General features: G+C 44.6%; 2 long non-coding RNA genes across 5 annotated transcripts in view; both read left to right on the top strand.

The window, feature by feature from the left end:
• The window catches only part of LOC142495706 (uncharacterized), a 48,011-nt gene extending 47,195 nt beyond the window's left edge, over nt 1–816 (top strand). The window contains exon 4 of the long non-coding RNA XR_012801800.1: nt 496–816. This is a non-coding gene — a long non-coding RNA (uncharacterized LOC142495706). The remainder of the gene's footprint in view (nt 1–495) is intronic.
• Nucleotides 817–875: 59 nt separating this feature from the next.
• LOC142495704 (uncharacterized) lies at nt 876–7,592 on the top strand. 4 transcript variants are annotated; one of them, XR_012801798.1, is made up of 3 exons: nt 876–4,199; nt 4,566–4,680; nt 5,700–7,592. It is a non-coding gene; the product is annotated as an uncharacterized LOC142495704 (long non-coding RNA). The 4 variants fall into 4 exon arrangements; XR_012801796.1 differs by lacking the exon at nt 4,566–4,680 and adding an exon at nt 4,473–4,565; XR_012801797.1 differs by having other exon boundaries at nt 4,473–4,680.
• Nucleotides 7,593–19,029: the final 11,437 nt, after the last annotated feature.

Here is a 19,029-nt window from a genome sequence, read left to right as displayed (position 1 = left end):
TGTTTTTTAAATATTATATAATAAATTATTAACTTTAAAAAAAAAAAATATATATATATATTTTTTTTTTATCTCTGTGTGTGTGTGTGTGTGTGTGTGTGTGTGTGTGTGTGTGTGTGTGTGTGTGTGTGTGTGTGTGTATATAACCCAGTTTGTGGATGAATATGGGGATCTTTCACACTAGCCTTACAGGCTATAGGATTAGAGTTTGGACAGTTTGGATGCGTTGGGTATATTTGCGAGTTAATTGCGTTTGTTTATTCTAGATGGGCTAACACAATGGGTCCTATGTGGGCCACCCTATATGATTAGACAAGTGTTTTGTCGCCAAAATAACTAATTGTATGCACTATATGTAGATGCAGTGTACTGTGCACTGGTGTAGGGGCTTGAGATAGGACCGTGAGGTCCGAAACGTCGTTCCATTTTTTTCTGTGCTTACCCCTGATGCTTGACCTGTTCTATTAAAACCTTTTTCTATTGACTAACATTTAGTGAGTGCTGCGGAAATTCTTTGGATTTCTGCTATATGTTTATTTGCTGCTGGATGGTGATCCTGGCTGGACTGCAACACAACTGGAAAGATAAGTTTTTTTTTTTGTTTTTTTTGCCCTTTTTCTTTTAGGCAGGTCTGCAACCGCGCCTTTCCCCATTATCACCTAGCATACAGCACTTCCACTGCAGCAAGGGATTCTGGGAAATGACATGCAAATGAGCACACAGTGTCACTATATATATATATATATATATATATATATATATATATATATATATATATATATATATCCGTGCTGTGAGCGACACGCTATGATGCACACGGATAGAAATTATAATATATATATATATATATATATATATATATAATATAATATAATTTCTATCCGTGTGCATCATAGCGTGTCGCTCACAGCACGGACCCGTACACACAAAGTGTGCGTCGCTTGCACGAGCATTTGCGCGCGCCAACTATAAAACAAGCCTAATACAGATGTAAAAATCAAGATAACAATCGAAGGCAGATGAGCCAGAGAAGAATGGCAAAAGGGAACAGTAAATAAACGCAGGGCCATAAATGGATGAAAGGGATAGTGAGAATAGGACCAAGCATCCATCAGCAGGGGGTGGGGTTGCAGGGGGGAGGGAGAGAAGAGGTAGAATTGGAAAATAAGCAGAGAGACAGGGAGAAACATTACAAAAAATATGATTATGTGCAAGAAATTCCATATCACTATTGCATTTTTTTTTTTGCCACAGCATTATTATTTTCAGTTCAAATGTTTTCCATTCTTGAGTGTTTTTTAAACTTTCTGTTGAGGATTTAAGTCATTAATGGACATACATTTATTGTTTCTGTGAAGTGCCAATATATACCTCCAGCGTGGTACAATGGCGTACAGACTTGTATATTTTGCACAACACTGTAAACCGTTGCATATAAGTGAGGACAAACATGCACAAACAGATACGAGGGAATGAGGGCCCTACCTGTGAGTTTACAATCTAGAGCAGAGGTTCCCAACTCCAGTCCTCAAGGACCAGTGCAGGTATTAAGTATGTTCCTGCTTGCGCACAGGTGCTTCAGTCAAAATGATTGGGACACCTGTGCTAATGAGGATAGCCTTAAAACCTTAACTGTTAGTGGTTCTTAAGGCCTGGATTTTGGAATCTGTGATCTAGAGGGAATGAGGGACAATGTTGAAACAAGAAGGTGGCTGCTCATTATAGGACAGATAGTGGCTGCTCATTATAGGATATAATGTGGCTCTGTCTGACAGCTGAAGCCATTAATGATGTGGTGTGTTTTTTTTGGTAGGTAGGTGCAGTCACACAGCTGGTCCCAATGGGGTTGGGAGGAGTTGGATGTGGGGATAAAAGGGTGGAGGTGTAGGCATACAATCTATCTGGGGGTGTGGCTGAGGGAGAGACCACCGTAGGAGAGTGCAGTGGGGGAAGCGAGCGAGTGTTCTGTAATGGCTAGAAGGTTGAGTGAGTTGGAAATGAACAGTTCATGTTTTGCAGTGAGTTTGTTGCAGAGATTGTGCGTTCCATAGGGAACTGGAATTAACTAGAACCAGAGGAAGTGGAAGATTGTGTCTACCTTGACCGGCAAGTGTCATTGGATGGGAACCTTCCGCATTAAATCAACAGGAGAATAAAGATAGGATGGAGCGCATTTGGACGAAACAAGACCATCCATCAAGGGAATCTTCCTCCGTGTGTCTCAAGGAAAGTGTTTGACAAGTGTATCCGGCATGTGCTCACGTATGGATGTGACTTGGCGAATATAATTCAGAAGTTTCAGACAAATCAAAGAAGTATGCTGGGTATTACCTGAAGATGAAGGAATGAAGGGTTTAATAGATTAACCAAGATTCCTATGTGCACTCTCTATGACTAATTGAGGGCTGGGAAATATTCAATCCTAGGGTGACCCCTAAATAGCCTCACTGTGTTAAAAACTTGCTTTATTACACAGGTATACAATGGACAACAATTACTCCATTAAAATAAACGGAGAAATTACTACAGTGGAGGATATAGTACCAACTCTTGTCTGTGAGCTAGTCTATGTCCTCTGTGGTGAGCTGTAAAGGGAGGAAGTAACCATTTACATAGGTACATGTACCTTGGAGGTATGATCTGTTCACCGTGGCTATATTAGTCACTAGAAAAAACACACCCAAAGTGACTGCTAGGACTCTAAACTTGTATTGGTGCTGTATTAGCAGTCTGATATAAAGAGTCACTTAGTCTTGGTGTGTGTAAGACCTGTAGTACTATCTATATATCATACCACTGCTGTCATTACTGACACTCATCGCAGGTATAAGGGCTGGGACCCGCTGCGCCCGGCGGCGCGGGCGGCCGCACGAGCGTTCCCCACCAGCAGGGGAATCCTCCCGAGCCGGTCCCAGTCCCCCCTGGCTGCACAACTCACTACACTCTGTGACGCGTCAGCCGGCAGGGGATTCGAGAGAATTGTAATCCCAAGCGGCGACGCGTCACGTGGTGTGGCTGTGAGCCAATGAGGAGGGGAGGCTTTGGGGAGCGGGGAGGAGAGTGTGGGGGGAAAGCAGCGATTTTAAATAAACTGCAGCACCAAGGAAGTCCCCCCTGCTCCCTCCCACAGACTCTTCCGATTTCCCCCCCTGCTCCGATCCCCCGGGCTCCGATTCACCCCCGACCCACCCCCCCGTGTGTATTTGTGAGTGTGTGCCTGTCTGTGTGTGTGTGTGTATGCCTGTCTGTGTGCGTGTCTGTGTGAGGAGTTGAGGGGCTCAGCGATAGCAGTTGAGGGGCTGAGGAGTTGAACGGCTGACAGGCGGTCCCGCCCCCTCACGTCATGGCCGCGCCCCCCACGTCATGGCCATGCCCCCCCACCCGTTTTGGCCAAACCCCCCCGCCCTCCCCCGCTCGCAAAAATGGTCCATTTGGACTGGAAAAAGCCCCAAGTGCCTCTCCTCGCGCCGCCTGTCTGCAGTGCGGGCGCGTGGTCTGAGGCAGCAGGGCCTTAGCCTTACCAACTTGTTTCATACAGATGTATATGATAGTTCAAATGTTTGCAAGACCTCACTCTCCCATGATTTGCAGAGTGTGGCTAAACATACTATCACACTCACTGATGTATAGGTGGATGGGGTAACAGCCTGGTATATCTCTATATTAAACTCTGTGATGTGGCAAATGACCACATATAAACCAAGGGGTGTATGCAAACACAAGTGTATAAGTTGGAGTGTATCAAACAGTCCTGCAAACGTGTAATGATAGTGCCTTATCCAGCATATTCATACGACCTGACTAGTCATTGTATGGTAATATCTGCTGGCATGTTTCCTCTCAGACCTCCACTGCAGCGCTCCCTGATGACGTCAGTAAAACCAACGAATGTGTCACGCCTGCCCGGCGTTTTGTCAAGGTGTAGGGTGACACTCCAGTTTGACTCTCTCTCCATATCTCTTTCCCTTTGCTTCTCTCTCAATGACCCGCCCCCTTTTTTTTTCTCTCTGTATGTCTCTCAGAATCTCTCTCCCTGTTTTTTCTCTCTTGCTGATTCTTTCTCTGTCTCGTTATCTTTCTCCCTTTAGTGATGCTCTTGGTGTCTCGATCTGTTCCTGTTGCGCTTCACACGCTGATGATAAAACCATGTGGTTGACATTGGTTGGACAATGTGCATGAAAATTGCACATCCCCTGCAGGTAACTATATTATCAGTCTGAACATAACATACATCTTAGTCGCCGCATACTGTGTTTATATAACCTTTCCCTAAAACTACTCCTATTGCTCTATATAACCCCTCCCAATAGCTCCATAATACTGCTCACTATAGCCCCTTAAATAGAGTAATTATAAATCCGACTAATACTCCATATAACCCCACCCTATAACTTCACATCAACCTTGAACTCCTCTTATTGTTCCATGTAGCTCTTCCTATTGCTCACCATCTTGGCTTCCTCCTTTTTTAGGGTATACATACTCCCCATTTTATACAGTACATGCATTCCATTTTCTCACATGGTCCTGATGAAGAACACACTGACTGGAATTGTCTGTTTCAGGTACCAATAAAGTTTGATGTGGCAGTGTATTTCTCTGAGGAGTGGGGGTATTTAGGAGAGGGGCAGAAAGAGCTTTACAGGGATGATGAAAATTACCAGACACTCCGCTCTCTGGGTAATGAGATCCTTTCATTTGAATAAATATTCCATGAGGGGGAGGCAGTGTGGGTGGATGAGGGGCGAGGCTGGGCTGGATGAGGGGAGCTTTACTGAGATGTGCATATGGTTGAGGGGAGCCTGTGTGTAACGGTCAGATTGATTTGAGGGGGGCATGTGTGGGATGCTCAGATGGATGAGGGGAGCTTGTATGTGACATGTAGATGGATTTGGGCATCTTGTGTAAGACGTAGGAATGGATGAGGGGAGTCTGCGTTTTAACATGCAGGTGGATGGGGCCAACCTGCGCGAGATGTGCAGATGGATGAGGGAAGCCTGCATGTGTAGTGCAGATGAATGAGGGGAGCCTGTGGGAGACTTGCAGATGAATAGATTAGAACCTGTGTGTGACGTGTAGATGGATGTTGGGAGCCTGCATGAGACATACATACAGATGGACTGGGGCAGCATGTACGAGACGTGCAGATGGATGAGGGGAGCCTGCGTGAGACGTGCTGATGGATGAGGGGTGTGATGGTAGGGGGTAGTTGTCCTTCATTAACAAAGGTCACGCCCGTGTGGCTGCCCTTAGAAATCGTATGTCAAGGGCTGAAGTGTCAGCTCTTGGGTCTAGTTGTGCATCCTAATGTATTCTCCTGTATTTCTGTCCCCATTTTACGGTCCCGTGCAGGAATGTAGTCTAGGGATGCCAGCTATAGTTAGGGTCCCTGTTGGGAAGTGGCTGCATTAAGTGTTGCTGACCGTTGTAGCCGGTAGTACTTTTATGTTACCCGCAAATAGTGTATAATTTGCGGGTACCCATCTGTACATAAGGATGGGGTGGGCTATGGAAATCCAATGTAAGTCTATGGGGAATCTGTGCTCTGCGACCATGTTGTATTTCCAGCCAATGTTAAAGCAGAGTAAAAAAAAGTGACCTGTTTTTGAGGCTTTTAGTATCCTAGAGACATGAAACTTCGGGAGTGTAAGTTGTAGGTGGGATATTAGGGTCAAAATGTATTCCTTTTTTGTTTGCAGGAGTTCGGGTGACAACATTACCGGAGGTCCAGTAATTCTCAACGGGCAGGCATAATTTGCTGGTGCGAAAGGTGAATTACACCAGGGCTCTCCGGTGTCCCCAGAATCTTGGTTCTCAAGCCCAGGTATCCCAGACCCATTTCCCTCACAGGTATAATGTTCCCCAAGGTCTATACTTTTTATTAAAGTATGTTTTATACTTTTTGTATAAATGTCTATGCAGTCAGCCTGGGCAGGATGTTTGCATAGACATTTCATGTTCAATGGAGAAAGGATGTCCAAAGGTGAGGAAACCGTTTGGTGGGCAGGGAAAGGCTAAGTGCCAGTTCCAGAGATCAAGCGGCACCTCACTTTGGCCCCTTTGTGACTGCCAGACTTGGTGGAGCTGACAATAGGTTAGCTGGGGGAAGACACTGTGGCGAGAGTGGGGTTAATCAGGCCCTTAATAAAGGTATTATACCCGGCTGATTAACCCCAACTCATATTGGGAGTGAAGGGGTTAAAAGTATATGCATGACACTGATGTATTTGCCCCTGTCCCAGCCTTTTTATCACCATTTTGCAGGCTGCTCCCTGCCTGCAGTAATAGAAATAAATGCAAAGTGTGCCATAATGTTTTTAGGCACAAGATGGCGTTGGGAGCGCCAAAGCCAGCACTGATTGAATAAGCGTGGCTGGCGCTGGGAGGTCTGTTCGAAGTATGTGTATCCATTTCCAAGTGTTCGACTTCGTAACCGCAAGTCAGTTGAATAAGTGGCTTGCGGTTACATTTGAAGTGGTTTACCGATAAAATGTATCCGTACCTTGTTAGTTCCCCTAACTTGAAAGGCAGAAAGTCTGTTGCCGTGGGAAGTGGGTCAATTGACGTGAGAAGTAGGTGAACTTGGCTTCCCACGTGCAAGCCTTTCAATTAAGCGGGCTAACTAACAGCTAGCACTCTTAATTTTTGGTGTGCAAGTCTCAATAAATAAACCACTCATACACATATAAAAATTACAGTTGTGACACCCCCAGAACATGATGTTTTAATAAAGTGTATGACACTGTAAGTTTTAAAATGAACAGGCAGGAACAGTTTTTTCTGTGAGCCCGGGAGAAATCCTTTGGCATGTAAATATGCCAGGGGTAAATGAGCTGAGGGTATTTTCCTTCCGACACTTCAAAGACCCCCTGTTCAGTGGGAGACCGTAAGTCTAGTGAAGTGCCGGGAATGAAAGGACTCAGAGATCCAAAGTGTGAAAATGGCAAGGATGTTGCTGAGTGCCAGATCCCGGTACTCAGCATGAGCCCTTCACACCTTCGAGCCAAACCCCAGACCAAGGGTCATCAGAAAAGGGGTGTACCCCAGGTATGCCAACTCACATGGGTGTCAAGCTAACACATGCCCGGTGCAAACAGGAAAGCCTTTTTGCCCGATTATGCAAACTACAGGCAAATTGGAGATTGGTGGGTTAAGTGTTCCCACGGAGGGGATTGGGCAGGCATGTTATAGATAGGTATGTGAACCCTATAAAACTGCCCGCCGAGCTATCCCCGGTGTGATTCATGACGTAACCAAGCTTTGCACAAGATTCTGTTTGTGTGTAGCGGTTCCAGGACGCAAGGGGTTAATAACATCGCAACCAAGGATTTACCCCAAACTCTGGAATTCGTTAGCCCTGGTGACTCCCGAACGAATTCTTACGAACTTCTACGAAATTCCTTTATTTGGCGGAGTTATTAGATTGGCAACTTGCGATCTAGCCAAACGGACTTTAAATCAGACTGCATTTCTTGCGCTTTCTTGCAAAGGACAATTTATTTTGTTTCCCCATCCCAGTAAGTGTTGTATTAAGTGTATTCTGAAGCTGCCGTGTGTTTGTCTATCAAGGAAATAAATGACAATTTATTTTGCTTCCTTGTCGTGTTCAATCGAGAATCCCAAAAATATAAAAAGTGTTGATAAGTTTTGGTCCACCGTGACAGACACTGCTTGTGGGCCGTTTCCCGTTGGTTGGCTAATTCATATTTCCCACTCACATTTTTTTTTGTCCCACAAGCCTGCTTGGCACTCCCCCTCATCTGACATCAGCAGACAGATGAGCCCTCGCTCTGAGACCTTGAGAAAGCAGCACCGTAAGCGCGAAACATGTCGGCCTACTTGCCAATGATCCATGAAAGCTATTTTTGTATCCAAGCTACCCTCCTTCATTTTTGGTGGTGTATCGCAGTCTCTACGTTTTTGTCCATTAACTCCCACGGATGGCACACCGGAGGACAACGATGAAGCCCGGAAGTCAAGAAGCTATAAGGTATATTGACTTTTTGCAGTGATAGTCGGTCATTTACCTTGCTGGAGAAGACATATGGATGTCTAGGGAAGTGTTTACTCTGTCATAAGGATGTTTAAGAATATTTTACGCCATTTATCTCACTGGATGCTGCACGCTATGATGAGTGGGGCCAGGTAGGCATTCTCTTATTATTTACTAAACTGGACACCCCAAAACATATACGCCATATACAATTTATGGGCCTGATCTTATCCAATTTTATAGGAAGTTGTTCAAGTTTAAGGAGACCACAACAGTCTCTTGTTGCTAAGAATATTTTGGAGCCCTAGATTTCACTGAATTTTTGATCCCTGCTCTGATTGGCTAGTGGGTAAAGTTCCCACGCTCTGACCGCTAGTCCCGGTTCCATGTTAGACATAGGACACCGAAGTCTATGTAAGGAACTGCCCCAATCAGAGCTCTCTGTTTTACAGGCAATCTTGGGAACTGGATAGAGAGATGGTAAAAGCACTCAAATGCCAGGCCAATAATAATATAATGCCAGAACCACCATCCAAAGGAAATCCGTAATCACAAATATAGAATAGTGATAAGGCAACAACAATAATGGGTACAGTCCTCCTGAAGACAGGTGGTGGGTAGTACAAGCCCACCCACGATCAATCTCATTGGCAGGTTCCCCTCAGTTGGTAAAAGTACTCACTTTTCCTTGGTGTGGCTGACTGGCTGTGCAGCTTCCAATGGTGATTGCAGAAGTAGAAAAAATTGGGAGGGGCGCACGAACCAAATGGAGCAGGAAAGGACCCAGAGTCAAAATATATAAAAAGGGTACTTTAATGTGTCATGAGACCCATCCAACGCGTTTCGAACGTTGCAGCGTTCTTTATCAAGGATAAAATACAATGACACCACCAAATAAATACCCTCTTACCTGCAGCCAATTCGCACCAAAACGGCAACGTGATGACGTCATGACGCAATGCGTGATGACTTGCGCATGCGCAGGACGCCACCGCGCGGTCTAAGGGCGAAAGTGTAAATGCAGGAAAGAAGAGAGGCTAAAACAAGCGAGGGCAATAAATACAATGAAAACACTAGTAACATATACTGCTCTCTAATAATATGAAAATAGTGGTTGAAATATGAGTTCGTCCACAAATGCCTAGAATGGCATCGGGTGCATACGATGAGCTGTGTATGATAATTTTATCAAAAATTAGGAGAGGTGTGTTTAACACCTGTACCTTCTAGCTAGAAGCTCATTTATTGTAGCACTCCTGCGACAGTTAAAATATAACTTTTATTAAGTCTTACATAAAATAAAATCTACATATATAGAAATTCAAGAATACAATATTCATATAAAATGGAAGGTTGTTGCAGTGATGGGGTGGGGGTAGAGTATAGAGCCCAATCAGCGCTATCCTTACTTATGTAAGTTGATACACGCTCGGGACAACCCAAAACCCCAAACACAAGTAAGCTAAAGTATCTCTATGCTGTCTGGGAATATGATACTAAAATGTGCAATATAGCAAGATGCAGTCACTGACACAGCATACCGATCAAACCAACCTATGATCGCTATGAAGTAGAGTCCACCACTAATACCTATACCAATGGATACAAAGGATGATGAAACAGTACCTGTTGAAATCACAATAATAGGTATATAACTGTCTGTCAATTAATATAGGGTGGGAACTCTCACTTAAATTGGTGTGGAGGACTTAACTCTATCATAGGTTGGTGGTATGTGGATTAATCCTGTGTGTGACAGCAAATATGCAAAGAGAAATAATTTAACAAAATACAATTGTAGGTGTATTTAACCTGTGGCTAAGCAAATAAAGCACATAAAGAATGCTGCTGTGAAACCAGTGAAAAACAAGTTTATAACTCAGACGGACATGGCCCTAAATGAAACGGACCACTCAATATGCAAAGAATAATATATCAGTGCTGATGCATGAACCAGACAAACAGCAGATTTCCTGCAAATAGGTCCTCTACTATAATGTGAGTCTAGAGCAACAACAATCACAATAAATGGTAGGCATGTGTCTGAATTACAAATGCACACGGAGGTGCCTGATGTGAATACAACAAACAGCTCACAGCAGCTAACTAACACATTACACGGACAGCATTCGTGATGTCAGATGCAGACGGCAGTAATTGGCACGCCTCCAGTAACTAATGTGTAGCCAAGATCAGCAGGGATACATATTACGAGCTTGTAACACTGCACGGCACCTTCCAAACGACGTCACAACGCCGGACGCCCTACGCGTTTCCCTCCTACACGGAGGTTCGTCAGGGGCGAATGAGTGGCAGTGGAGGGAAGGCTGGTGATTTATAGCGTCTCCGGTTGTCATAGCAACCAGTCACCAATCAGAATGCGCATAGGTATAAGTGCTTGTGATCACATAAGGAGAACCTCTACCTGCCACCGACAATGGAAACTTTACATTTAGACATAGAATTATATAAAATAAATAAAAACGGGTATACAGGATACACGGGTATGCCATCTCTGTAAGAAACCAGGACACATTGCCAGATATTGCCGACAAGGGAAGAATGGGCCAAGTACTATGATCACCAATGTTGGTGGATTCATTAAGGAAGTGACCATTGGAGGGAAAATGGTGAAGGCCCTCATAGACACTGGGAGTGAAAGTACTTTGGAAAAGAAAGGACACTTTTCCAAAGGGATACCAGTGGGCTCTCTGGACATACAATGTGTCCATGGACATTATAAGCGTTGTCCAATCATTCCGCTGCCTATTCCCGTGGGTACAGTTACACATGTAGTACAGGCAGGGGTAGTAGAAAATATGCCCTACATGGTGATTCTGGGGCGGGACTTTCCAGGTCTGTTAGGACTTGACACACTGTTCAGCAGTTACCACAAGGGCCCAAGAGAAGAAGCAGGCTGAAAAGGAGGACATGTCCTTGAGAACTTCTTTGTAGGGGCTTTTTCCTTTTCGCCCAGAGATCTTTGGTGAAGAAGGGAGAGGCAGGAAATCCCATAGACAAAAAAGAAAGGACAAAGCACTCGGTCCTAGAGAATTAGGGGTGCAGGACTTGGACTAGGTCAATAATGTTTGGGGCAAGGATATTGTAGAGGCGCAACAGCAGGACAGCTCACTAAACCCTTTTTTCAGCAGGCGGTAACTGAAGAGATGAGCGAGTTTGGGCCTATACCATCTTATGTATTACGGCAGGGTGTATTAACCAGGGTACGCAAGGATCCTCAATCTTCTTTGCAGGTGGAGCAGGTCATGGTGCCAAAAGTATTTCGGAAGGAGATTCTTCGGTTGGCACATGTTGTTCCCATGGGGGTCATATGGGCAGAGACAAGACCTTATATAGAATATTTAATGCATTTTTTTTGGCCTAAGGTACATAAGGATGTGGGAGAATATTGTGCCTCTTGTCCTATATGCCAACAGGTGGCCCCAGTAAACCTCATGGATCAGGGGAAATTGATCCCTATATCGGTAGTTGGGGAAGCTTTTGACCGGGTCGCCATGGATGTGGTGGGTCCTTTTGCAAAAAAGTTCTAAAGGTAATCAGTATATACTGGTACTATGTGATTACGCCACCAGGTATCCAGAAGCAATTCCCTTGCCCAGTGTTACTGCTAAGAATGTAGCAAACGCTCTTATTCAAGTATTTGCAAGGGTAGGAATCCCTCGTGAAATTCTCACGGATCAGGGGTCAAATTTCATGTCAAATTTAATGAAAGAGGTGTATCAATTGTTGGGAATCCAGACCCTACGTACATCCCCATATCATCCCCAAACTGATGGTTTAGTAGAGAGGCTAAACGGGACACTAAAAAGGATGATTAGAAAGGTGGTAGGTGAGCAGCATAACAAATGGGGACCAGTGGTTGCCTTATTTATTGTTCTCATACAGGGAAGTACCACAAGCCTCAACAGGATTTTCCCCGTTTGAGCTACTTTATGGAAGGCAACCCCGGGGTCTGCTAGCATTAATCAAAGATTCCTGGGTGCAGCGGGATCCTTTGAGGGATAATATAGTAGGATATATTACCCAGATGAGGGAAAGGATTATCCGGATGCAGGATCTGGCTAATGAAAATTTGAGGGATACTCAACAACACCAGAAAGTGTGGTATGACAAAAAGTCCAGAGATAGGGTATTCCTTCCTGGGGATAAAGTGCTCCTCTTGTTGCCCGATAGAGAGAATAAAGTGGTAGCTAGATGGCAAGGTCCATATACCATTTTGGAAAGAAAGGGGGCTGTGAACTACCAAGTAAGCATACCAGGAAGAAGGGACCAGACTATATACCATGTTAATTTGTTAAAAGGTTGGAAAGAGAGAGAAAAATTGTCTTTGGTCTTGAGAGAGTGTGAACCTGATATGGCAGGTGAGGCATATCAGAGATTGCAGTTGGAAAGTAAGGAAGACGCAGTAATGTCTGGGGAGGAACTTTCAACAAAGCAAAGGGATATGTTGGAGAAACTAGTTACTCGGTATGCACATGTATTTACGAAAAGGCCAGGACGCACTACACAAGCAGTTCATAGGATAGAGACTGGGGATGCAAGACCTATCCATACCCGTCCCTATCGTATCCCTGAGAGGCAGAAAAAGATAGTGGAAGAAGTGCACCAAATGTTGGAAATTGGGGTTATTGAGGTTTCCACCTCCGAATGGTGTTCCCCAATAGTGTTGGTACCTAAAAAGGATGGAACAGTACGATTCTGTGTAGATTTTCAAAAGTTAAATGAGGTGGCCCGTTTTGATGCCTACCCTATGCCCCGCATTGATGAGCTTTTGGATCTAGTGGGTAAGGCACGTTATATCAGCACCTTGGACCTTACAAAAGGCTATTGGCAGATTCCGGTGGAAGAGTCAGATAGGCCCAAGACAGCATTTGCCGCCAACCAGGGGCTCTATCAATTTGTAACCATGCCCTTCGGTTTGCATGGGGCCCCAGCGACCTTTCAAAGAATGATGAATAGGTTGTTAGTAGGGAGGGAACAGTTTGTGGCAGCGTATCTAGATGATGTAGTGGTCTATAGCCCAGACTGGGAAAGTCACTTAAACCATCTAGAGGAGGTGGTTGAGTTGATTGCCGGGGCTGGGTTAACCATAAACCCAAAGAAATGTGCCCTGGGTTTCACACAGGAAGGAAAACGGCGCTACTGCGCATGTCCGGAAAAAAGCTCCCAGAGTAATCTTCACACAACTTTATTGGACACACACAGGGCTACACCAGCATCTCCCCCTCTACGCGTTTCACCCTTTCACAGAGGGCTTCGTCTCGGAGTGGGGAGAGGTGGTGACAGCCTCTTAAATAGCCTAAAAGCCCGCGAAAGCGGATTAAAAGATTTTAACCACTTCAGTACTAAACAGTTTTTTGCAAGAGTCTCATTACAAATGAATCATCATATATGCATTGTTCCCTTAAGACATCTCTAGGTATATAACATACCAACCCAGGGGATAATCAGATAATAAACATACATAAAGATAAGACTGTTTGGCTCCATACTGAGGGTGTATAAATGCACTTAAAATGCTAGAAACAACACTGCAAGAAAAAACAAAACAAAACATTATCCACATTCCTCCTACATGGAACCAAACTAGTATAAATCCATTATTTAAACATATAAGGACTTCATAATCTACATAAGCCATAGTTATTCAACCCTATGCCGTTTTGGCCACGGAGTGCTGGGAAAGGTTTATAAACAAGCAAAAGAAAGGGGGGGGAGGGGGAGGGGGAGGGGGAGGGGAGAGGGATGTGTGGAGGGGGGGGAGGGATGTGTGGAGGGGGGGGGGGAGGGGTGTGGGAAGGGAGGGGTATGGGGAGGGGGGGGGGGGCGGGAAACCAGACAAACACAAAAGACAAAGTGGAGGATAACAATAAATTCACAGTTCACATGATTTCATAATTAAATATATGTACATACATGTCTATGGGCATGCATATCTCAGGTCAAAGTTCACTAAATAATTCTAGAGGAAACATCGCAGATCCCAATCCACATTAAGTCCGTTGGGTTGTAGTGTATTTAATGTATGTATCCCGTGTGCCTCTCGTTGATGTAAGAGCTTCTTCCTATCCCCTCCCCGTGGGGGGATGGCTATGTGTTCAATTGCACAGCAATGGAAATTATCTACTGTACCCAACGGACAGTTATTAAAGTGAATTGGTACCGGATGTGTCATGTCTTTGTTTTTTATTAACCTAAGATGTTCTAGAATGCGGACTTTCAGGGCTCTACTCGTCATGCCCACATATTGCTTTTTACATCCGCATTGTAACAGGTAAACCACAAAATTAGTTTTAAACCGGAGGACAGCAGGTGAAGTATCATACCCCTCTCCCTGCACCGGTTATTTCTGTGGCCTGGCATAACTCCCTCGTGTGGCTCCAGTGTCTGAAGCATCCAGACCTGGTCAACTACACTGATGCGCACGACAGACCCATTGGCACTGGGTTTCACACAAACTAGATATTTGGGATACATGTTAGGAAATGGAGAGGTGCGACCGGAAAAGAGCAAAGTGAATGCTATTTGGGAAGCAGCGATACCTAGAACCAAAAAGGAGGTAAGATCCTTTCTTGGATTGGTAGGATATTACCGAACGTTTATCCCTAACTTTTCATCCATAGCAGCCTCGCTGACCAATTTAACCAAGAATAAGGAACAAAATTTGGTGACCTGGACTCCAGAGTGTAATGCTGCATTTAACCAGTTGAAGGATATTTTATGCAGTGAACCAGTGTTGAAAAGTCCAGACTTCAAGTTACCATTTATTGTACACTGTGATGCTTCAGAGGTGGGGCTAGGGGCAGTACTTAGTCAGGAAGTTGAAGGGGTGGAACACCCTGTTTTGTATATAAGCCGTAAGCTATATCCAAGAGAAACCAGATATGCCACGGTTGAGAAGGAATGTCTGGCAATTAAGTGGGCATTGGAAGTGTTGAGGTGTTACCTGTTGGGGCAGCAATTTTCACTAGTCACCGATCATCATGCACTTATGTAGCTAAACAATATGCAATGTAAAAACGCCCGGGTTACCCGATGGTATCTAGCCCTGCAACCATTTAAATTTACGGTATCATACCAACCTGGAAGTCAGCATCATAATGCAGATCATTTATCCCGATATGGGGCTGAAATAACTAGGACGGAAGGTGCTGAGAAATGGCAAGATTGATGTTCAGGAACTTTAGTCTATTTAGATTTGACAACAGTAAATGTGGTTTTGTCTCATATAGGGCCTGGACATGGAACCTCTAGAGTGGGAGGGCGGAGGTTCCCTATTTCTCAGTATAGGAGAGTAAAATTGCAGCACCCCTGTCTCTTACAAAAGTATGTTGGAGAAAAATCCTGACTGTTTTCCTCTTAAAGTGGGGGATATGTGAAAGGGCTGCTTGCACTATTGTGGAAGTTAAATGCATGTTTGCTTTCTGGCATCAAGTGCACCACTTTTCTTTCTTTCTTTCTGTTTCTGTCTTTTTTTTTGCAGAGTAAAGACATGCATGGGATGTTTGTAAAAGGTACTGTTTTTTGGGGCTTGTTATAGAAAATTGTATGTTGTGTGAAGTGTATTATGTTTGCTAATTGTGTAAGTTTTGGGAGACAACTCCCCTGTGTGGTTTACCAAATTTGGTTTTGTCCTAATTAACCAGTAATAAAAGGGAGGGAGTTTCTTTCCCTGGGTGGTTCTGCACTCCTTGTTGCTGCTATGTGATATGAGGTTGTCTTTTTCTGCACTCCTTGTGGCTGCTATGTGATATGAGGATGTCTGTGGAACTTCAGTGAAAGGATGCAAACTTTCTAATGCAGATATTGCTGGCTACTCTGTGGCTGGAGACATCACGCTGGGAGAACTGGTTGTTGAACACCTGAATGTGGAATACCTAATAAAAAGAAGGTTCAGAGAACAGCAAAAGCCTCTTTCATTCTTCCCAGGGTCTGATGCTGCTGCTTCTTCTTTAAATAAAGGCTGGGACGCAACCTTTCACATATGGTGGCAGTGGTGGGATTTTGGATGCTGTACCCAACATCTAAACCCTATGGTCCCTGATGAAAAGGACCCAAAGGAAAGTAGCAGCTCGCCCTAACAGACGAAGATATCCTGGTGTCCTGGTGTCCAGGTGTCCTGACCAGACAAGGGCTGATCGAGCCCTACCCATACCTAATAAAAAGAAGGTTCAGAGAACAGCAAAAGCCTCTTTCATTCTTCCCAGGGTCTGATGCTGCTGCTTCTTTAAATAAAGGCTGGGACGCAACCTTTCCCACTTCCCACTTTGTTTATTGAACTGTGAAATAAACAGTGGACATTTATAGTCAGATTTATTGTGTCCTTGGTTCTTATATTTATTCTTATAAGTTTGTACATGTGTATCAAGGGGAGAGTGTCCAATATCCCGAGTGGGCAACAAAGATGATCTCTCTGTATTAAGGGCAATATCAAATGCATCATTGATGCTAGTCTCAGAATAACCACTATCAATAAATCGTTGACTAAGATCCCTAGACTGAGAGAGGAAACTACCAGGTGTAGAGCAGTTCCTTCTCAGCCTAAGGAACTCCCTTAGGAATAGCTCTAATAACATGGAGTGGATGGCAACTGTCCGCCTTTAAAAAAGTATTTCTTGAGTTTAATTTCCTGCAAACATCCGTTTGAATTATTTTATCAATATCCACAAATAATTGTAGATCCAGAAACTCAATGTGATGTGAGTGAAAATTAAGAGTGAATTTGAGATTGTAATCATTGTTATTAAGATAATTAACAAAAGAGTGCAGTGTAGTGACATCCCCTTTCCAAATAATGATTAGATCGTCCACAAATCTTTTATAGAAAATAATATTATTACGAAAAGTGTTGGTGCATGAAAAAATAAATAGTGCTTCCCACCGCCCCATAAAAAGGTTTGCATACGAAGGAGCAAACATCGTGCCCATAGCAGTGCCAATTAATTGTAAATAAAATTTGTGATTAAAAGTAAAAAAAATTGTGCGTGAGAAGAAAAAAAATAGCATCTAAAATGAATGCAGATTGAAAAATTGACATTTCTGGTATCTCAATAAATTGGCGGACAGCCGCCATCCCATGATCATGCTGTATAATTGAATAAAGAGATATAACATCAAGTGTTACCCACAAATAATGATTATCCCAAGTAACATGCTTAATTTGACTAAGAAGATCACCAGAGTCCAGTATAAATGAGGGTAACTTTTTCACAAAAGGTTGACGAAAATTGTTAACATATCTAGAGAGACCATCTCCCAAAGATCCAATACTAGAGACAATTGGCCGACCAGGAGGGTCGACCAATGTCTTATGGATCTTTGGGAGATGGTGGAAGATAGGAACAATGGGGTGTGATGGAATAATATACTGAACCTCATCACTGGAAAGAACTTCCATAATGACACTTGAATCTACTAGTTCAACAAGGGCTTCCAAAAAGCGCGGTGTGGGCTCTGTGGATAGCACAGAGTAGGACAAGCCATCATCAAGTTGGCGTAAAGCCTCCCTGACATAACTGTCTCTACTCTGCACCACCACAGCACCTCCCTTGTCCGCACTCTTTATAACCAATGAAGAATTAGTTTGAAGAGCTTTCAAAGCTAAGCGGTTATTTTGACTCAAATTATCATGATTAATTCGTGAGAAGGAAAACCCTTGGGCTAGAAGACGAAGGTCCCTGATAACCAAGTTTTCAAACATTGTTAAAAATTGACCTTTAATATGAGTGGGGTAGAAGATAGAGCTCTTTTTTAGACCAGAATTCCATTCGGAAAATGTAGGGATATTAAATTCATCAGAAATCTGCTCTGATAAGAGGTCATTCATATCCTGTAAAGTGCAAAAATCATTAAAGGTATGCAATGCAGTGGATACCGAAGGAATGGTGTCGGGTGAGGGGACATCACCCTCGGTAACGGGTGGTGTCCCCCCATCCAAGCCACCCACCCCAGTCGAAACTTCAACACTATTATCAAATACATCAAAAAAAAATTTTAAGGATAATTTGCGAACAAATTTATACAAATCAATTGTAGAACTGAATAAATCAAAGTTCATGGCAGGTGAGAACTTAAGGCCCTTATCCAAGAGTGACATTTCAATTGGAGAGAGAGTGGTTCCTGAGATATCTTAATATATAAAATTGAAACTTGTGAGGTTGGTGCTAGATGGGGTGAATCTGATTGGTCCTCAGCCTCTGGCCAATCAGATTGGTGGCTCTATGATGTCACCCAACTGCCACTCTCTTCTTCTCCTCACCCGCCGCTCACATTCCCCCTCGGCCTCACTCAACTGACACACACATACACACCTCTTCACCCAGCTCACCTCCCCGCTGGCTTCCCCCCCCCCATCACCTTTCCAGCTCACCTCCCCCCAGGGAATCCACCAGGCTCGCCGCCGACACAGCTCCGCGTGGGGGGGACCGCCGCCTCCAGCCGCCTCTCCCCCACCACACCGTTTCTCAGCAGCGCCTCCCCACCCGCCGCCGATACAGCTCCGCGCGGGGGAGGGGGAACCACTGACGACGACGACACCCGCCTCTGCCCCACCCCCCCCCACCCTCTCTCACCAGCACCTCACCTCCTCCCCACCCGCTGCCGACAAATGCGGGGGGGAGGGGGAAGGACAACACCACTGCAGCCGCCTCTGAGCCCACCACCACCACCCCCCCCCCTCTCAGCAGCACCTCACCTTTCCACTCGCCGCCGACACTAGCGCGCCACCGCCAGTCAGCAGGGGGGGAGGGAGTCAGGAGAGGGGGGGAGAGGGAGTCAGGAGAGGGGCGGAAGCCCACACATAAATACATATTGACTGACACATTGACTGACACACACACACTCACTGACTGACTGACACACACTCACTGACTGACAGGCACTCACTGACACACACACTACTGACTGACAAACACTCACTGACTGACACACACTGATTGACACACACAATGACTGACACACACTCACTGACTGACTGACACACACTTCCCCCCTCAGTCATCTCAGCTGCCAAACAC

Source organism: Ascaphus truei, chromosome 5 (genome assembly GCF_040206685.1).
Source record: "Ascaphus truei isolate aAscTru1 chromosome 5, aAscTru1.hap1, whole genome shotgun sequence".
Lineage (NCBI taxonomy): Eukaryota > Metazoa > Chordata > Amphibia > Anura > Ascaphidae > Ascaphus > Ascaphus truei.
This window is presented reverse-complemented; position numbering and strand designations above follow the sequence as displayed.